Genomic DNA, 21908 nt, shown 5'->3' with positions numbered 1-21908 from the left:
TATGGCGGTATATTAAAAATTCATATCATAACGAAAATATACACCGGTATTCGGTGTGAACCGGTATACCGACCAGCACTAGCAACATAGCAGCGAAAAGGCAACGCGAGCCAACACCATCGAAGACCCCGAGGGCTTTGAAAAAAACCTGCCCAAACCCACAGAGTCCACGTCCCAGCTCCACCAGGAAAACCACTACCCAGGTATACGTTTAATGCACTTAACTAAATGATGTAACAGCCCATTAAAATCTCACGAAAAGCAGCCTAGCAGCTCTTGTATGGCTCTGCCTTATTGTACTCTCTTAGCCTGGCTAAAGTACTCTCTGCCAATAACTTGTCATTGGAATCCAATAGAAAGTGAACGAAGTTAACGGTTTGTTATTTATTTAGTTGTCCCAGACAATCTAGAGAGGGGAGAGCATTTGACTTCCCCATCCCAGTTGTCATAACACTGGTAGAAAAGGATCCCAGAGCTTCTCTACTGTGACTGTGGCTGTGGCTTATCTTAACTTTGCTCTGAGCATATTTTAACAGATATCCACTTGTTTGATCAGTGACTATCAAACTTTCACAAATCTCTGTAAGATTTGAAATTAAACATTTAAAAAAAGATGAAAGCATGTCAATGCTGAAACTATTGTGTATAACTGCTGAAACTAAGTGTATAATTTATTTCAGGTTACCATCACATATCCGTCTCAAACACTAAAATCCTGAGGAAGATCCAATCATAAAATTCATAATTCTAAAGAGATGGAAAGAGGCTGCCAGTCATACACTAAAACATAAACACCTGCAAGAGGAACTCAAATCTGGAATAATTCAGTTAATTCGTGAAGAATGTGAGGTACTGTGTTCGCGAAGGAATGACTTTATACTATGGAGGTCTAAACCAGAAGGAATGACTTTATACTATGGAGGTCTAAACCAGAAGACCTTAAGTCATTCTCCTTCCACAGTTTAAGAGATGACCTCCATCGGCTTGCTCCCTTTCTGCTATCCATTTTCAACTGCATCACCAACGACAACAACTTAACAGCATGTACTGCTGCAGCTATTGCAATAAGAGGCAGACAACCCCGTCTGGCTGTATTATCATATGTCCACAGCATTCTCCAGTCAGTTTTCAACAGATTGAGCCGGTTATCAATTACCACTTCACACAGCAGAGCCATAAAGAAACAGCATGAGTTGGCACTTGACTGTAGGGCTGACTTCACCAAATTCAAAGGAAGCTTCAGTGCTAGCACTACAGACACAGATGATGAGTTCTTGGAAGCATTCCGAAGCATGGAGGACCTTCATCTTTCGGGTGAGGGACAAATACACCCCAAATAAACACAGTTACAGTTATTGTTTGTTTGGTTGTTAAGTACATGTTGTGATCTAATGTTCTTTTTTACAGATGATGAAAACGACGCACCTTCCCCCACACAGAAAGACAGCCTTGTGACCAGCCCATCATCATATTCCATCATCATGGATAATCTGGATTTCTTCATACACAGACACAACCAGTCACTCCATAACAGCAATAGAAGCCTACACTGGATACACCATATTGCCATCAAAGACCACATACCTACCCACAATATCTCCAATATCAAACCTGCAACAGACATTCAACGATACAATCTTGCCTTATCATTACCACAGAGGAGCACCCAGGCTTTGATGCGGCGCAAATTCATTGTTCTTGGCGCCAGAATGCTGAACAAGCACATGGCTGTGTTTGAAAGCTTTGGAGACAGTGTGGTGCATCATATTCCTCACCCTTATTCAAGTGAAATGTCAACACGCTCAACCGATGTAAGATGTAACAAGGACATTCCAATGTGCCTATATTTTCTAAGATTGTTTAGAATTTTCATACATCTTTATTTGATTTTTTTCTCTGAAGTTCCCCTTAGGCCTCTATTTCAAGGATGAGAACAAAAGAAATGACTTGGTGGAAGTCATGAGACATATACAACATGAGTACCGTATTTTCCGGACTATAAGTCGCTCCTGAGTATAAGTCGCATTAGTCAAAAAATGCGTCATGAACAGGAAAAAAACATATATAAGTCGCACCGGACTATAAGTCGCATTTATTTAGAAATGTATTTCACAAAATCCAAAAACAGAGACTATGTAACTGGATTATTGAGGCCAAAAAGATTAATGTTAATGAAGACGAAGGAGTGAAGGCAGCCAAGAGGAGGGCAGGAAGGTCATTGCAAAGCAAAAGATTCACTGAAAGAAAATACCATGTGGTACACCAAAATGTATCTAAAATGTGGAGAATACAATGCAATCAAGCATTTTGGGGGCGATGTGGAGTCACAGGCTGGCAGCAGATTAAATGCTCACGATAGAGAAAAAGATGGTTTTAAAAGGACGTGACCGAAGCTGAGGCAAGCCAGGCAATAGGCATATAGGCCCGACGGTAATTGTAAAGCAATTTACAAAAGATTCACTGAACAAAAATGCTTATATGGTACATGAAAATGTAGCTAAAAATGTGGAGAATGCAATGCAATCAAGCATTTTGGACGATGTGGAGAGACAAGCCGGCAGCAGATTAAATGCTCGAGAGAGAGAAAAATATGCAGTTTTAAAAGGACGTGCAGACCGAAGCTGCAGCAAGCAGGTGATATTTAGAAATTTATTTCACAAAATCCAAGACTAAGAACAGACAGACTATGTAACTGAACACATTGAGGCCAAAAATATTGAGAATTCTACAGGGAATCTTGAAGACGAAGGAGCTGCTGACAAGTGCCCGACGCTATTGTAAAGCAATTTACAAAAGATTCACTGAACAAAAATGCTGATGTGGTACATGACATTTTAGCTAAAAATTTGGAGAATGCAATGCAATCAAGCATTTTGGACGATATAGCGTATGGCACAAGCTGGCAGCAGAACAAATGCTCGCCGAGAGAGCGAGAGAAAAAAAAGATTTATTTAAAACCAGGGCCTAAATTTCAGCGCGGGATTGCGCATAAATTATTACTAAGTATTGAGCATACTAATAAAAGTCCCGCAACGCTAGCCATCATAATGCGAGAAATTCCCACACATTTTACAGCGCTGTCTGACGTTAATCTAATAATGGAGCGGCCTGAAAGCGGACCAACTCTGACTTCAATTGAACCCCATGCAGAGACACACACACGCGCGCGCAGGACCACTTTGGGGGTGCCTCTCTCTCTCAGCAGGATTTGTCACCGCTAAAGTCAAATTATTATAGCCTATTACGTGCTTGAACATGATAACTGTTACAATCTGTTGTGAACAAGCCTATGACAATCATATACCAATTCTGTTACTCTGTCACACTTGCAGAATTCAAGTATGTTATTGTGTCCCTTATTGCTTAGGTATATGCCCAAAGACCCTGATGGGGCACAACACTTACTAATTGGAGGGGAGCGTCTCACAGAGGCTAACTGCCGCAATGTACAGTGGGGATTTGCAGACACAGAGGGGGAAAGAATGGAGGGGATGCATTTTAAATTCGAGGACTGGCAAGCCATTCGAGTTCTCTTTGAAGTGAGTGACCACGTGAAAAACAAAAAACAAATTGTATTATGTGGTTATTTCCAAATAATGTACTCTGGGAAAAAAAAAGATGCATGAATTTTCAATTAGTACACTTGTATGTTTGGATGTGTTTTCATGTTTACATTGTAGATCCATCACAAGATTTTCTTCAAGGAGTCTGCCAAGGACCATGGCACGTTATTTGCAAATATGACCAAGTTGAGGTATGACTATAGACTTTTACTGATATGATTTCATCTATGAACTGTATGAATGTGGAATGTGATGTTTGATTGTTTACTCACATTATAACATACTATAACATAATAGAATACGTGAATGAGTGTGCTTCATAGGGATGTGAAGCGGCTACAGAGAGACTAACTGTTGTGCACAGCGCTACTAATTGATTGTTTCAGTGAGTGAGTGAGTCACTGCACTGATTGATTGTTTCAGTGAATGAGTGAGTGAATGACTGAATGAGTCACTGCACTTCCATGGGATGTGAAGCAGCTCCATAGAGACTGATTTCTTTATGACACAAGATGAAGATATGTGTGGCCTACACTACATTGAAATAGTTTCTCACCCCAGGTGCAGCAATGCCAAGAGTGGACCTCGTGCTGTGTTTAACGCTTACAAGGACTTCTTGATCAAGGACACGACTTCTCTATTCCTAGCAGCGGCGTGTGGGCATGTTGGTTTTCATCATGTCACAAGTAAACCATTATTAACACCAACACATGTTGGTGTCACAAGAAATGAGGCTGATCATACCGGAACACATTAAAGAAGCCTCTCCAGAAGAAAGAAGGACATGGTTCAACAGATTAACTGCCTCAATCGTGGACAAATATGTTCTTCTTCCTGACATCACAGAGGCTGCAAGTAAACCAGCGTTTCTCAAACTACTGGGTCGCGGAGACATGCCAGGTGGGGCGCGAACTGACGTGAAAAAAAAAAGAGTTTTTTAATTTATTTTTTTATCTGTAGCCTGGACCCAGGTAGCACCCGATGCGCAATGGACGCATTGTGTTATTCACAGGGAAGCGCTCGTGTCAAGGCAGAATAGTTAGTTCCGACCTACATGAGATTTTGAATGTGGTGAATTTCATCAAAACCCGGCCCTTAAAAGCGCGTCTATTCTCCGCACTTTGCGAAGAGATGGTAGCTGACCAAAAGGCTGTACTGTTTCACAGCGAGGCAAGGTGGCTTTCCCGAGGAAAAGTGCTGTCGCGCGTGTTTGAGCTCCGAGTCGCCTCTTCTTGGAGGAAGAGCGCATTTGAATCTGCAAGCACGTTCACTAATGAACATTTCTTGACGAAGCTGGCCTATCTTAGCGATATATTTGATATATCTTAGCGATCCATTTGAGTTAAATGTCCGGTTACAAAGCAAAGACAAGCACCTACCTCACCTAGCAAATAAGATTACTGCATTCACCAAAAAAACTTGAGTATGGGACAGGCGCCTCGATCGCGACAGTATTATGCCTTTGAGATTTCTGAGCAAAATCGCAAAACGTCTCATTGGGAGGCACTCTTGTGATCCCTTGTATTAAACAGTAGGCCTACATCACATCCCTGCAAAGTTTATTTCAAAAATATTTCCCAACCAGCAGTGCTCAGTATGACTGGATTATGGATCCATTTAATGCAGCATGTTGGTATTTCATTGAATATATTGTACAATGCTGTAAAATGGCCTATACTTCCTAATATGTTGCTGGAAAACAGAAATATGTGTGTTATGTATTTATTTATTATTTTATCTGCAGCACCAGCTGATTTTAACTCTGTTGAAGAGGATATATTTAGAACTTGTCATTATTTCAATAAATTTGACAATTTTAAGCTTGACCTACCACTTTCTTAGAGTGATGAGGGACAGGTGGGGCTCGAGAATGCCCCTTTGATCAAAGTGGGTAATGAAAGAAAAAGTTTGAGAACCACTGATCTAGTTTGTTACAGTAACTACCACAGTCACAAGTTGGGTCGCGATAGTCTGTCATTTTTAAAAAGTGGGTCCCCAGAAAAAAAGTTTGAGAAACACTGAAGTAAACCATCTGCCACACCAATTCAAAAGAATAAGTTGCCTTGTCGTATGGAGGGTTGTTCAAGAGTATTCACTTACTTCAAACGCAGACAAACCCACGAAATGAATACACACAACCTGGTTGTGCCCACAGACCCCACACCAATCCTACCCATACCTACTCACTGTGACCACAAGTATGAACACACTGTTGCCAGACTGGGTTTCAGCTTTATTCTGTTGGACTTTTTAGATGCAGTAAAGGAAGGAGATGGTGAAAGGCTGATGCGTCTCTACACAGTAGCCCTGTTGTTCTACAAAGCTTACGGACACACTAGTTATGCATACAGTACTTTTCTGCTTACTGTGCAAATGAATGCCACATTGTGTCCACAAGTTGCTCACAGTCTCAAGTGGAACAGATTCTGGAGCACCAGGGGAGCCAAGGGAAGAAACATTCCACTTGATTTGCATCTGGAGCACTTAAATGGATTCCTGAAATCTTTCCTGAAGGGCCTGGGGCCTAACCTGAATGAGAATTCAGCAGCCAGAATCAGCAGGTCAATAGGAGTCATGAAAGCAATGATGGCAGGCACTGATATGGAGCTGGGCATATCTGGGCAAACTGGTGCTCATCATGTAGACATGACCAAAGACATCCTCACCTTGGTGGACACTCTACAAGAGGCAGAGCTTTTTAAACAGCAACCAGGTCGAGTGTATGCTGCCTTTCCTGGCTTCCGAAAAAACCTATTGGCAAAGCTGGACCATAAAGCACTGTGGGACTGGATGATGCTCAAACTCAAAGAATGGCGCAGTGTCCCTTTGTAAACCTTAAGAACATGCCCACATTGTGTTAATTGTGCTGTATGCCTATTTAAACAAATTTGTTTTTTGTGTGTTTTTAAAATATAATGTTCACATTTTCTCTTGCTCGTTGGTGTTATTAAAAATGCATGTTTTGAAGTCTTGTTGTAACTTTGGTTCTTCAGGAACACAGAGTTTGATACAGGGGACACATTACTGCATACATGAAGTTTAAACAGAAATATTTATTCAGAATCAAACATATTTACAACTCGGTAGATATTTACAGTGGCTTTGTAATTAATCTGAGAGTGGAAGCACAGATAAGCCTGACTCAATGCTGCTTAATGATTTTTCATCACCCTCATCCTCAACATCAAAGTACCCCGTGAAGTCAATATCTGGCTGCAAATATGGTTCTTCAGGAGTGTCTGGGAACTTGCAAAAATCAAAGTCTTTAAATACTGTGTGAACAATCTGTAGGATTTCCAGGCCATGGGTTATGTCAAACACAGGTAGATTCTGCATGACATAAGTGATGTCAAATATTTCACAAACATTTTCCACAACTGACTCAATCAGTACATTGCTGAAACCGGTGCAGAATGAGGTGTTCATCTGGTGGAATTAGACTGTCCCTATACTTCTCTAAAAGCTCTCAGACCAGCCCCTGCTCATCTAATGTGACTTGCCTGCATTTGTGTACAGGTGTTCATCTGGTGGAATTAGACTGTCCCTATACTTCTCTAAAAGCTCTCGGACCAGCCCCTGCTCATCTAATGTGACTTGCCTGCATTTGTGTACAGGTGTTCATCTGGTGGAATTAGACTGTCCCTATACTTCTCTAAAAGCTCTCGGACCAGCCCCTGCTCATCTAATGTGACTTGCCTGCATTTGACAGGTGACGGAATATGTTTTGCCATCTCGAAATTGGGTGTTGCTACAGAGCAACTGTCAGAGCTTCACTTGCATTTTGAATGGCAATAGGTGCAGCAAGAATGTCCAGGCTCAACACTGGACGTATCGTCCTCAAAATGTGAGTATAGGGCCTTCCTGAAACAGCCAGTTAGGCTTTTCTGAAGAATGCCCTTTACTGCCTTGTCTGTGTTGGCAAGCTGTTTATTGGCATAGAGAACAGCATGAGCGGGAGAGACCTCTCTGCCTGCTCTTCCAACCTGCTGGAGAGTGGCCTCTGGGTCCTCTGGTAACCCATACATGACCACATGGGAGACCTTGGGGAAATTTAGGCCAACTCCAAGTGCAGTAGTTGCCACAGTCACTCTGCAGCTGCCTTCTCCATTAAAGGAAGAAAGTACCCTGCTCTTGTTCACAGGTAGAGTCTGGCTGTGGAACATCCCAATTAATAGGTTTTCACCTATTTTCTCTTCACCGACCCAGGCACTCTCTCCAAGTTCAGCTTTGAGGTGGCAGGATAGTCGTGTGCAAGGGCGTCGTAGTGGGGGGACAAGTGGGAATAAATTACCCGGGCCCCAAGTGGGGGGAGGGCCCCTAAGGAGTTGAATTTTATTTTCCTTAATAATAAATAATTTCCTTAATTTAAAGATCTTAATAAATGTTATTAACTAATATAGATGCAAATATTTCGGGTAAATGCATCAGTTGATTGATGTATTAAATTGTGTCCAAGCCAACATTGTTTGAGGGCAGGCACCCTCTCCCTTGCACGAAATGGTTCAGTCCGCCTTCCCCTGCTAGGAGCATTTTTGAAGTAACGTTCATTCTGCCGAAGCGGCAATGCAGACGGTCACAGTGTGAAGATGTCTAAGTCTAAGAAAGCTAAATCCAGTTCTTAGAAAAGAAAAGAGAGGCAAGTAAGGGAGAAACAAGTGTCAACAGCCTTCTTTCCCAAGAAAGGTGAGCCCAATGTGAAAGCAATAGTCTACAAATTAAATGAACTCCTGAAGGTTACAAAACACTTCAATACCACCGCGAATCCGCGATTATCAGTGCTAAAACAGCATTAACCCTTTAGCCGCCAGGGTTTAAAAAGAATAAATTGGATTTGTACATCAAAATTTCAAAAGGCCATGGCTTGCAAGTGGTCAGAGATAAAGTCCTACTGTAAATGTGAAAATCATTTAGTATGAACAGAAGTTTATGAAGGGGGTGAATTTACTCATCTAATTTGCATATTATGACGTCACTGGATGGTAACCACCGTGAATTATGCACATTTCAGTAAATACTAGATGTTGAACATATTTGAGCAGTTTTACTTTCTTTTTTTGTCATTTCACCGACATAACAAATGAACAGGAATACAGTAACATGTAAACCAACAATAGTAAACTATTACTATTACCACAAACCTTATTCTACTATACAATAAAGTAGCCTGGTCAAATCAGTTCCTATCGCGGGTGACTTTGTAGTTCTTCAGAGCCCTATTTTTACTACCCCTGCTGTCTTTACTACGTCCATTACGGACACTATCATCACCTTTACCACTGGCACCTTCAGCTACGTTGGCCAGAGGGTCGACATAAGCGTGGTATGCTTAGTGAACACTGTCGGAAAGACGCAAATGACGCACCTCCATTCACAGATGCAGTGTGACTAGACGATCGCTCATATTATCCAAAAGGCAGATATTCTCCTTCAGAATCAGACTAGGTAAATAACAGACCCAAGACTTCATCACATGTTAACTTTTTCTTCAACATTTGGTGTATTTCTGCTTCAATTTGTGCAAAACTATGGCCTGCATTTTTTCCTCTTTTATGGAGGAAATGCACGTCTTCTTATGTGTTTCTCGTGTGTAATCGCGTGTAATACCACGTCCATTACGGACACTATCATCACTATTACCACTGGCACCTACAGCTATGTTGGGCAGAGGGTCGAAATATGCATTGTATGCTTAGTGAACACTGTCGGAAAGACGCAAATGACGCACCTCCATTCACAGACGCTCCGTGACTATCACTGCCAATAGACGATCGATCATATCCTCCGAATCAGAATAGATGAATAAAAGACCCGAGACTTCATCACACGTTATTTTTTTTTTTTTTTTAATTTGGTGTATTTCTGCTTCAATTTGTGCAAAACTATGGCCCGCATCGCTTCCGCGTTATGGAGGAAATGCACGTCTTCTTCGTGTGTTTCTCGCGTGTTTTCACATGCTTCCTGAAAACTTTGAAAAAAAAGGTTGAGCTTGAATCGAAGCTCTGGGTGTCTGCCAACTAGTGGTGAAGAGTACAAATGAGATTTTACACTGTACTCGCGTCTATCGTCTGTTTTATTCAGTAATGACGCTTGTCGCAATATTGCGACATGGGCGGTTAGAGGGTTAACACAAAATTAGAAATAACATGATGCCTGATTTATAGCCTACCACAACATTTCAATAGCCTACTAATTCGAAAATTATTATGAGCTAATAGCTTAACTTAGTAGGCTTATAGGTTCATGAGGAAAGGCTGTCAAATTAGTAGCAAAGCTAACTTGTGAAACGCATCACACTCAGTTAGCTATAGATAGCTGTTCTCTTAGCCAAAAGTGTTCAATTTGTATAGATAGCTGTTCTCTCAGCCAAAAGTGTTTTCATTCATTTCATGTTCTAGCTTTTAAACATTCTTCAAATAAAACAGAAATTCAGTGAAGTCTTGGGTAATAAGATTATTTTCTGTTATACAGTACATATAAGAGTTGTTGGTAACGCTTTAGAATAACATGTGCTTATTAGGTATTAACAGTGCATAATAAGCAGTTAACAATTCATTACTAACAGTTAGTTAACTGTTGTTATCCTTTAATAACATTAACTAACTGTTAACATGCAGCTTGTAAGTGTTAATAAGCAGCCTTTTAGGTTACTTACAAGCATCTTTGTTAACAGTTGTAAGTGTTAACAAGCAGCTTGTTAATGCTTGTTAATGGTGTATAAGACAAAGAGGTGGATAACTAATACGCTTATAAGACCTTTCTTACATATTTGTAGTAAATTTTGCAGCCCCCCAATCTAAAGCGAGGACCATGTAGCCTAAAGTTCCACAAGCCCAACCTTCTATCTCTCTATACTGTATCTCCCTATCTAGCTTGGTAGCAGGTTGGTCCTGTACAACTCCGTGGCTAACATGTCTTGCCACTTTGCGCTCATCCAGGCCTCAGGACTGCCGCACAGAAGTTGGTATCGACAATTCTTTATCGCCTTTTCATTCTCGGGACCCAGCTGAGCCGCAGAGATTCCAAGGTTGGCCGCCTCCTGTACCTGGTCCTCCATTAGGGCGATTAATGGCGAGACAACCATAACGACTGGGGTCTCGCTAAGCCCCATTGCCTTAGCCACTAATGGGGCTAGTTGATATATGAGGCTTTTGCCAAAGCCTGTTGGTAGCAGGGCAAAAACATCCTTCTTGGTCACAAAATGTTTCAACGCCAAAAGTTGCTCTTCTTTCAAAGTAAACTTGCGTTCCAAGCTATTTAAAACACTATCTAAGGCTGCGTCGAAAGGTACCTTCGCTTCGGCTGCCATGTTGGATCTAAACAAACTGCTTCGGTGTGACGCATATTCGACGTCATCGTCTTGCTGCACCCTCCCCGCTCTGTGATTGGTCACCAATCTCAGGCGAGAATTTGCTCCATGGTCTCCAGGCTGCCTTAGCAGCGTGAATCAAATCCCGCGCAAGGCAGCATGGGAACACCCAGGCTAAATAACACGTAGGTCGTCAGTACAATCCAACTTATCCGAGAGTAAGCTCCGAGTACGAAGTAAGCTTCGTAGCTCCGATGAAGTCACCGGGCTGCGTAGAACAACAATCGTCTGATAAGCGGCGAGAAGAGATAAGAGGAAAACTGGCGTGTGACAAGAGCTGATATAATCTCGGTGACGTGACACTTTTGGTATACAACTCTCGGTGTGTGGCTGGCGCAACAGACATATATATCCACTACGAAGAGACTGCCCTGGTGGTCAGGTAGCCTACAAACTAGCCAGGGGTCTGTTTACTACTGAGAGCAGAAGTGGGAAGCGTAAGAGCCTGAACTGGAAGCGGAAGTGGTAAGCGTAAGAGCCTGAACTCCAGCGCACAGCATACGTCATTACCAAACGTTGCTGATTGGTTAAGGGAACTCCAATGATTTTAAACCTCGAAATAAGCATCCACCCATTACGGAGACAGATTCTTATTACATTGTTCCAGACTGTATGACGAAGAGAAACTTAGTCACAGGCGGTAAGGACCGGGCTACCTTATCATACCTGTTCGTTCATACTCGTTGCTCGACTTATCGTGACTAAATTCAAGATGGCGTCGAACGGTAAAATTCCTTAAGGTACTGTCTGTATAAATCGTCTTGTAAATAAACTACCAGTGCTTTTTCAAAGTTCTCCATGTCTCGTTTTAAATGTCAAGGCCTCGGAAGTCTACCAATGAAGTATGGAGCTACTTTGAGCCTCGTAAATGGTGTAAAACAGTGATTTATTTGCATGGCTAGGCCGATACCCGAGGCACCACAACTAAACACTGTTGGTAGCATTGGCTAACTAGCGCCAGATTTTTGAGTGCAGGGGACAAGCCGAGGTGAGCTAGGAGACATACGTTCACACTCGGTATCATGTTTCAACACACTTTAGGTCAATATCACACCGGAATTCTCCTTTAAAATAGCATCTTAATTTGCGCCACTGACTTTAGACCAGGAGGTTCCTGGTCTGTGGCAGAATTGTTTTCTGAAACTGCAAAATATCAACAGGGACCGTTTGCGCTGGAACACGCCCCCTCTTTTCGCTGAAACGCCCCCGTGGAGGGAAAATTCCAATATGCGCTGACTGCAAAATAGGAAAGACAAAAGCGCGAGTATACAAAGTCAATTGCGCTGGTGTGCAAGATAGAGCCCCTAATGTCTTTACAGCGAAAGCTGACACACTTCTTCTCCATAACCATTTCTTTCACATTTGCAGGGTTTGGTTTTGTTGCTGTATAGCCTAACAAAGGATGTGATCCTGATGGGCACTGGCAGCTTTGATCAACATGCCTTATCAGCAACAAATTCCCTGTCATTGTACAGAATGTTGCATACCGTATTTTCCGGACTATAAGTCGCTCCTGAGTATAAGTCGCATTAGTCAAAAAATGCGTCATGAACAGGAAAAAAACATATATAAGTCGCACCGGACTATAAGTCGCATTTATTTAGAAATGTATTTCACAAAATCCAAAAACAAAAACAGAGACTATGTAACTGGATTATTGAGGCCAAAAAGATTAATGTTAATGAAGACGAAGGAGTGAAGGCAGCCAAGAGGAGGGCAGGAAGGTCATTGCAAAGCAAAAGATTCACTGAAAGAAAATACCATGTGGTACACCAAAATGTATCTAAAATGTGGAGAATACAATGCAATCAAGCATTTTGGGCGATGTGGAGTCACAGGCTGGCAGCAGATTAAATGCTCACGATAGAGAAAAAGACGGTTTTAAAAGGACGTGACCGAAGCTGAGGCAAGCCAGGCAATAGGCATATAGGCCCGACGGTAATTGTAAAGCAATTTACAAAAGATTCACTGAACAAAAATGCTTATATGGTACATGAAAATGTAGCTAAAAATGTGGAGAATGCAATGCAATCAAGCATTTTGGACGATGTGGAGAGACAAGCCGGCAGCAGATTAAATGCTCGAGAGAGAAAAATATGCGGTTTTAAAAGGACGTGCAGACCGAAGCTGCAGCAAGCAGGTGATATTTAGAAATGTATTTCACAAAATCCAAGACTAAGAACAGACAGACTATGTAACTGAACACATTGAGGCCAAAAATATTGAGAATTCTACAGGGAATCTTGAAGACGAAGGAGCTGCTGACAAGTGCCCGACGCTATTGTAAAGCAATTTACAAAAGATTCACTGAACAAAAATGCTGATGTGGTACATGACATTTTAGCTAAAAATGTGGAGAATGCAATGCAATCAAGCATTTTGGACGATATAGCGTATTGGCACAAGCTGGCAGCAGAACAAATGCTCGCCGAGAGAGCGAGAGAAAAAAAGATGCGCATTTAAAACCAGGGCCTAAATTTCAGCGCGGGATTGCGCATAAATTATTACTAAGTATTGAGCATACTAATAAAAGTGCCGCAACGCTAGCCATCATAATGCGAGAAATTCCCACACATTTTACAGCGCTGTCTGACGTTAATCTAATAATGGAGCGGCCTGAAAGCGGACCAACTCTGACTTCAATTGAACCCCATGCAGAGACACACACACGCGCGCGCAGGACCACTTTGGGGGTGCCTCTCTCTCTTTGCTCTCTCTCTCTCTCAGCAGGATTTGTCACCGCTAAAGTCAAATTATTATAGCCTATTACGTGCTTATCAACCGCTATCGACAGGAAAGGAAAACAAACGTTTAGCGATCAGGAACCGCAAACACAGAAGCATGACAGCCTATAGTATAACGCGAGAGAACATGGATGTGTTCTCCATTTGAGGAACGTTATAATCGATTGCGGACGTGAACAGACAGCTACAGACACGGAGCGCATAGTAGGCCTACTTTCACTTTCTGTGCGTATTCACGTGAAAGATAATTAGTAGCAAAACAGCGATCAAATATTACATGGCAGCGAGTTTTGTTTTCAAATGTTTTCATGCATGTCCAGATAACGGGTGAGGAATGTTTAGGGGACAGACTATCGTGAATCCTGAATTTATGGTTGGGCAAAGCACAGCACCTTTATTTGGACCATGGCTTGTAGCCTATTCGAGTCAGCTATAGGCCTTAATTTCTTGCGTTTTACTGTAAGACATAGGCCTATACTTTTCGTTTGGAGCAGCATACCCGGTAGGCTATCAATGGCATTGGGTCACTATTAAGTTTCATGTATGAAAGAGTGTCGGGATGTCCATCCGCTTATTGCGAGATAAGGCATCCGCTTTCATTCATTCATTCATTCATGGAACGTGTGCTGTGCTGCAAGGGAAACCTTATTCCGTAGCCTATAGCCAAAGTGGTCTAAGATAGCCTAAATTTAGTTATTTTTAAAATTATGCATGATTTACTTTTTTATAAAATTCGTAGGCTGATGCCTGGCAGCAACAATTGTGTTTAAATGTAGGTTAACCTGGGGCTGCGTGCTACTGGTAGCTTGAGAGCAATGTGTTGGAGACTCATGGTGTAGGACAATGACTTTGTTGGCAACAATATTAAATCAACCAACAATATAAATTATTAAGAAGAGCTATTTTATGAGTTAAATTGAAACAAAATTATACTGGCTTTTATTTGTCCGAATCTGAGGCCCAGCTATAAATAGAATCCCGGCAGTAATTTGAGTATTTAAGTATGCACGTGTGTTTCACGACTTGTGCATTTGAGAGCGCTCTCTCAAGGCTGTAGACGATAATGTCTCATGTAGGGTTCATGTCAGTTAATATAAATTAACATTTAAAAACATGTTCAATTATATAATTTTTTTCATATATAAGTCGCACCTGACTATAAGTCGCAGGACCAGCCAAACTATGAAAAAAAGTGCGACTTATAGTCCGGAAAATACGGTACTTTGGATTTTACATAACCACTGGCTCATTATTCTCATTATGCACATGATCAAAACTTTTCCACACCTCAGACTTTGCTTTCTTTGCCGGTCCAACTAAAATGCCAGTCGCCAGTCTCTGTTTCACCTCCTAAGCATCCATTTCTGCATCTTTCTCGCAGCTAACCGAAATGCATCACCTGACCGCTCATTTATCCTACCGCGCAAGCCCGAGCCCGCATTAAATGATAGAAATGAAGCCCAAACACGACTGAACCCGTTGGGTTCGGACAAACATTTTCAGCTCTACAGTAAAGTGCCAAATTTGACCAAATAAAAAAAACTGCCGAGACCTTGGTCGTTCCCAAGTGTATGGCGGTCTCCGGCGACGGGAAGCTGCCAACACCCGATTGCGCAATATAGACATTCTCCGCCTTCTCTCCTTCTAATTGATATTAAACAAAATATTTTCAAAATGAAGGAATGAATTAGGCCTAGGGCCTAGGCTATTCTGACCGCAGAGAGGAGGGCATCCATTTCACTCAACGTAGGCAAAGTGTCCACAAATACTTAGAAACAATAGGTGTTGGAAACGCTGACTAATGCACTTGTTATTTATGCGCATTACCACGGATGCGCATCACTAATTCGCATGAGTAGGATGGAAACATGCTATGTGCCACAACCCCAGGCTATCAACAGGTACAACCAACACATGAGTGGCGTTGATGTCCATGATCAATTGAGGAAAAAATATGCGGCATCACGTGCCAGCAAAAAGTACTGGAGGTACATCCTGTGGTTTGTCGTTGATTGCTGCCGTGTACAGGTTGACATCCACTAGACAGGTGGGAAAGAGGAGGCGCTACACCCAGAAGGACTTCATCTTCATCTTCATGGGGCGGTGGTAGTGTAGTGGTTAAGGAGCTGGGCTAGCATGCAGTAGCCTGAAAGTTGTCGGTTCAATTCCCGGCTTCCACCGCTGTGCCCTTGAGCAAGGCACTTAACCCCAAGTTGCTCCAGGGACAATGTGATCCAATGTAATATAGCTGACATATGTAAGTCACTTTGGTCAAGAAGTGTCTGCTAAATGTAATGTAATGTCATCTTGGAGCTGGGTAATACGGAGCCCGTGTGGTGACATGAAAAAAAAAAACCGAAGGTAAAAAAAAAAAAACTGAGAAAAGGTATGTACTTGGGACAAACATTGACTAGGTTTGCGAGATCTTGAGTTTGTTTTGCGAGATCTCGAGTTTCTTTTGCGAGATATTGACATTCTTTTTGCGAGATCTCGAGTTTCTTTTGCGAGATATTGACTTTCTTTTGCGAGATCTTGACTTTCTTTTGCGAGATCTCGCAAATCCATCAATGCATAATAAGAACCACTAGAAATGTTCCGGAGAGCTTTAGACACTGGAATTAGGTTGCAGTTCCTTATTTTGGCATCTGCGTTGGTCTGAGGTTGCGTTCCACACTGACTGACAAGTCAACCTAGTCAGGGTGCGATTTGTGAAAAAAGCCGAGGGGCGCGGGGGCGTCATCGCTACTACAAATCCTAAACCTCGATTTCAATAGTCAATTTGATTTTAGAGGCTTTAAAAATATGAGGTGTCGTTTCCCTTTCTTTAACTTGTTTAGCTGTATTCTCCGGTGCAGTGAACAAGCCGCTGCATTCTGCAGTGAGTCAAGACCAGAAGTTAACGTTACCGGCACACACACACAGTGATAGTCTTTTGATTTTAGACAGGGCCGGTTCTACGTTATTCTGTGCCGGGGAGCAACACGCCCACGACCGCAACAGCCATTATGGCCTAGGTATACGCACGCAGCACAGGCCAGCACAGGCTACCAGGAGAAACATCAACCAATTCAGATCAATTAGTTAAAATAATATAGATGAACCATACAATTGCAAGCGACCATGCCACAGCGGGCTACTGTATTAATGTCATCATTGTCCTACCATATCCTCGAACTCGTCTGTTGCCCGAATGTGAAGCCAAGAACCATAGGCCTACCTTCTTTGCGTTCTCTCCCTCCTTTTTTGTATTTTCTATCCTCTGTTTATGTTCTTTTTTCTGGCTACCAAATTAGTTTACAGCCATTTTCCCACTAGTTTTGCCAACCAAGCATACGCGTAGGCACGGCCAGGCCTGTCTACTTGTCAGTCTTGCCCGTCCAATTAGGCTTTCCTTCGTTTACGTTCACAATCTAAAAAAGACGCGCAAGTCAACACTGCGCTGATAGTTCAAGAATCAGTAAAATCGCATAGGCTACAGCCGGCAGCTCCGTAATTGTCAGGTGTGATGAAATGCGTTCATATTCCACTTTTTATGTCATAAACGCTGCATGAAAAGGCTTTGCAGTAGGATTGTCCGATGGTCAAGCTGCTGCTTAAATTTGTGTTTTAATTTATGCAACGCACCGATGCTGGGTTCATGCAGTTTTGCGCAAGTTTAAAATGTTTAGCCGACAGCATAATGTGTCATTTTTGTACAATAAGTTCCACTTTGCATGTCATGAATGTAACATGCCTATGATAAGGCTTTGAAGTTGTCCAATATGGTCAATCAATTGTGTTTCATGTGACGCACCGAAGCTACATTCATGCATTGTTTTGGTCCAGTTGGAAATGTTTTTGCGTAATTTGTCAGCTATGATCAAATGCCTTCAATAAATTCCACATAAATATAACATGCCTATGATTAATGTTTTTATGGCCACCCATTTGAACATTTCTGGCTATGCTACCGAGAACAGAATCTCTCAATCTCACATCTTGACAGGTCACGTCTAACGTAGCCTACTCCCCACGGGGGAGGGGTAGCCTAACTTTTGATACATTTTTAAAAATAAATCGTTATCAGCCAATAGGGAAACTGCCAGAAACAACAAGCAACAACGCTTTAAGCTGGTAAGTGAGACACATTGACGAATGCACACTTAATGCAGAATCACCACAGAAAGCGTTTATTTGATTATTTATTTCACCCCCCCCCCCTCCTCCCCCCCCTCCAGACCTGGCCCGGTGCTGTTGCTCCCGTTACTTGCTTCCCGTTGCATCTCTTTCAGTGATTTCGCCGACAATGACACTGCAGCCTGGCCTGCATTTATGTGCGAAGCCCGTTAGTTTTGCTCTTGTTCGCCGCATGCTGGCAAAACAAGGCACTGCAACGTAATGTCAGTGACTGAGGCTCTCCAGAACGTTTGTGGTTCTGCATTGATGGATTTGCGAGATCTCGCAAAAGAAAGTCAATATCTCGCAAAAGAAACTCGAGATCTCGCAAAAGAAAGTCAATATCTCGCAAAAGAAACTCGAGATCTCGTAAAACAAACTCAATATCTCGCAAAAGAAAGTCAATATCTCACAAAACAAACTCAATATCTCGCAAAAGAATGTCAATATCTCGCAAAAGAAACTCGAGATCTCGCAAAACAAACTCAAGATCTCGCAAACCTAGTCAATGTTTGTCCCAAGTACATACCTTTTCTCAGTATTTTTTTTACATGTCACCTCACGGGCTCCGTAGGGTAAGGAGTTAATTGATGCATTTTCCAGCAGAAAGCGAGCTGCCATTCGCGAGAGTGGATCTTCCATAGACATTGATGTGCAGAAACGCAAGGTGACGCATGTCTTTGAGCGACTACCTGGAAAACACTGCAGGTGTAAAAACTGCTACAAAAAGGGCCGCCGCCATGAAACTGTGTATGAGTGTTCAACATGCAACACACACACATGTGCAATGAGTGTTCAACATGCAACACACACACATGTGCAATGAGTGTTCAACATGCAACACACACACATGTGCAATGAGTGTTCAACATGCAACACACACACATGTGCAATGAGTGTTTCCGGCAGTTGCATTCACCTGAGCTCTGAATTTCACGTAACGTTGTTGCATTCACCTGAGCTCTGAATTTCACGTAACGTTGCATTCACCTGACTCGCACCTGATTGATAATTGAGTCACCTGATTGATAATTGATTAACACCTTTCAGGTGTATCACAGGCCTTGTAGATGTTATAAAATGTTCCTAAAGCCCTCCTTACACTGAGACTTTGGAAAAGATTTTTGAAAGACTACAGTCTCAGACCCTCTCACATCTAAAGCCCTCCTTACACTGACAGACTTTGGAAAAGATTTTTGAAAGACTACAGTCTCAGACCCTCTCACATCTAAAGCCCTCCTTACACTGACAGACTTTGGAAAGATTTGCAAAGATTTGGAAAAGATTTTTGAAAGACTACAGTCTCAGACCCTCTCACATCTAAAGCCCTCCTTACACTGACAGACTTTGGAAAGATTTGCAAAGATTTGGAAAATATTTTTGAAAGACTACAGTCTCAGACCCTCTCACATCTTAAGACAAGTAGTACAGTTTTAAGTCACAGACTATGATTATGCAACGACTAGGGATCTTGCAGGGTCACTATTTACAAGACTGCAACTAGATTCCTTTAAATTATTACCCATCGTGCAATAGATAAACAGGAACTGAAATGATAGCCAACTAAACTCAAAGTCGTATTTTCGTGTTTCTGCAGCATTGTTTCATGCGTGACATCCCTAACCGATATAGAGTTGTTCTGTCACGTGGAAGAGCTGACTACATATGTATAAGAAATTACAAATATTATAAGAATAACAAATAATCATATAGGCTACAGCTGTCGCCTACTTTGCCCCTTCCTGTTCGATGTTGGAGAGAAGTCACTATTGGTTTTTATAGTTCACATCACTATTTGCATGAGCCACGACTCAGGGCTCCGAACCGGTTCAAGGAACGAAAACCGAAAACGAACGGAATTTTACGAGGAGCGGAAACGGAAACGAAAACAAAATTGTCTTCAACTGTTCCGGAACAGAAACGTTATTCTGAAATCCACAAAACCGGTTAATAACGTTTTTTTCTTCGTTCTCTATATATTTTATAAAATTTCACAAAAGCATATCCTATGTCAGGGAGACTATTTCCGGTTGTGCGAAAAAAACAAGCCCGCATCTACACTGTTAATGTGAGCTAACAAGCCGCTATGTAGCCAACTACTGTAGGCGAACAGCCTAATAATTTGATTTCTGCAGTTTGAAAAAAAAAAAAACGAATAAATGGACCTTTGGTCCAAATGTGTATATTTTGTCTTGCTGTTGCTTGTAATGTAACCTATCCGTCTGCCACTTCGGATCTTAGGCCAGCTCGTAGCGTAGGCTACTGAAACTGATTTGGAAATTGTTTGTAGCCTTGTCGTTTTAAAGTCGGGATTTGAAATGTTTGCGCAATTATAGCCTATTCTATGTAGAAGAGTTAAACGGGAAATTTGAGATAGGCCTTGTCAGCAACAGACAGGTTCGTTTATAAACAGGGTTGGAATTATAGCGCAAGCCTTTGAAGATCTCCATATGGATAAAACTTGGTACAACCAGGTAAGGAGTTTAGCACGTATCCAGAAATATTTTTGATAAATTATTTATAGGCATAGGTTAGGCCTACAGTAAGTCTGTAGGCTATGGGATGGATAGCCCATCTGAATGTTTTTGGATGCCGCCTGTGATTTATAATTTTTGGGCATAGCTACGGTATAGGCTAAATCAAGGGGAAATAATGAGTACGTCTATTCTAAGGTAAAGTCCACAAAAATAGACTTGATAGGCTCGCCAAACACTGCCGGAACTTTAAGAACGAACGATATTTTGCGTTCCGAACCGGTTCAGGACCGATATGTTGGTGGCGGAACCCATGCAAGAACGAAAACGTTAAACATAGGCCTACCTGAACCGTTCGGAACGGAACGTTTGAAAAATAATTTCGTTTTCAAGCCCTGCCACGACTAGAAAGACTTGCGATAATATCAAACATGTTTGATATTGTCTTAACAGCAAAACTAGAAAAGGACTGACTCCGACTGACTTAAAACCGCTAAGATTGGCACCTTACACTTAATGATCTAGTTGACGGGAGCGCGCCGCGATTCCAGTACAACTCCCGTGATTTCTGTCTGACTTTGGAAATTTAGTCGCCGACTGTGAAAACAGACCAAAATCGTACAATGTAAGGCCGCCATTAGACATGACAATATTCCAGTATGAGAAAACGTACAACTTAAAATATATATATATATGCACACACTACAAAAACAAAAAAGGCATTTTAACTATTCACAAAATAAACCTTACGACAAACTAATCTTGCTTAATTCGACACTCTCATCTGTATCAAATTCAGCTTTTAATGGTACTGTACCTCGCAATTCTACCTCTAAAATCTTATGTGCCAGAAGAGCAGACACCAAATCATCTGCACTCAATGAAGCAGCATCCAACCCCAACAGACTCTCTAGCAAAGCCGTATTCAAAGTCACCGGCACAAGTTTATTGCCAACATCTACCATCACTTCTACACTAGCAGATTTTGTGACGTACTTAGTTTTCCAAAATGTTTTGCACATGTCACAACGTGTGATCGGAGTGTCAATATCACACTGATTATTTCATGCCGTTTTGGACAAACATGAATGACTTTGGCTTCAGCTGAAGCTATCTCTCCGCGGATGATTTCACTTGAATCTTCATTCAACACAACAGTTGTAGCTCTACAGTTGGACTAATGGATGATTTCACTTGAAATGGAGGTGACTAATGGAGGTTTCTGCCGTGGTACTGAGTACTGTGCTACCTAAATATCTGTGTACAGGCACATTTGAAAAAGTACCAAGAATCCACATTTATCAAACTGTTGCCCCAAATGGTCAATGGAACACTGGCAGTTGCATCCGCAATGATGTACGTAACCTTCTTAATTATAACTTTTTGACGAGTGACACCATCACTCTCTTCACACAACTTCACAGCTTTGGCAGTACCATTTAAAAGTAGCAATATATAAGTAAAGTCACTGTGGACATAAAAGGACATAAACAAAGTGCATAAAAACTTTACACCCCACGCATATCCCACCCATACACATCCACATTCATAAAATGTAAAACATAAAGCTATGCTATGGTGGCACCATTCAGTGAGATTATGGCTG

This window comes from Alosa pseudoharengus, unplaced genomic scaffold, assembly GCF_046254945.1.
Source record: "Alosa pseudoharengus isolate Yale_2024_CS ecotype anadromous, Long Island Sound unplaced genomic scaffold, YU_APseudo_1.1 YU_APseudo_1.1_scf_1, whole genome shotgun sequence".
NCBI lineage: Eukaryota > Metazoa > Chordata > Actinopteri > Clupeiformes > Clupeidae > Alosa > Alosa pseudoharengus.
This window is presented reverse-complemented; position numbering follows the sequence as displayed.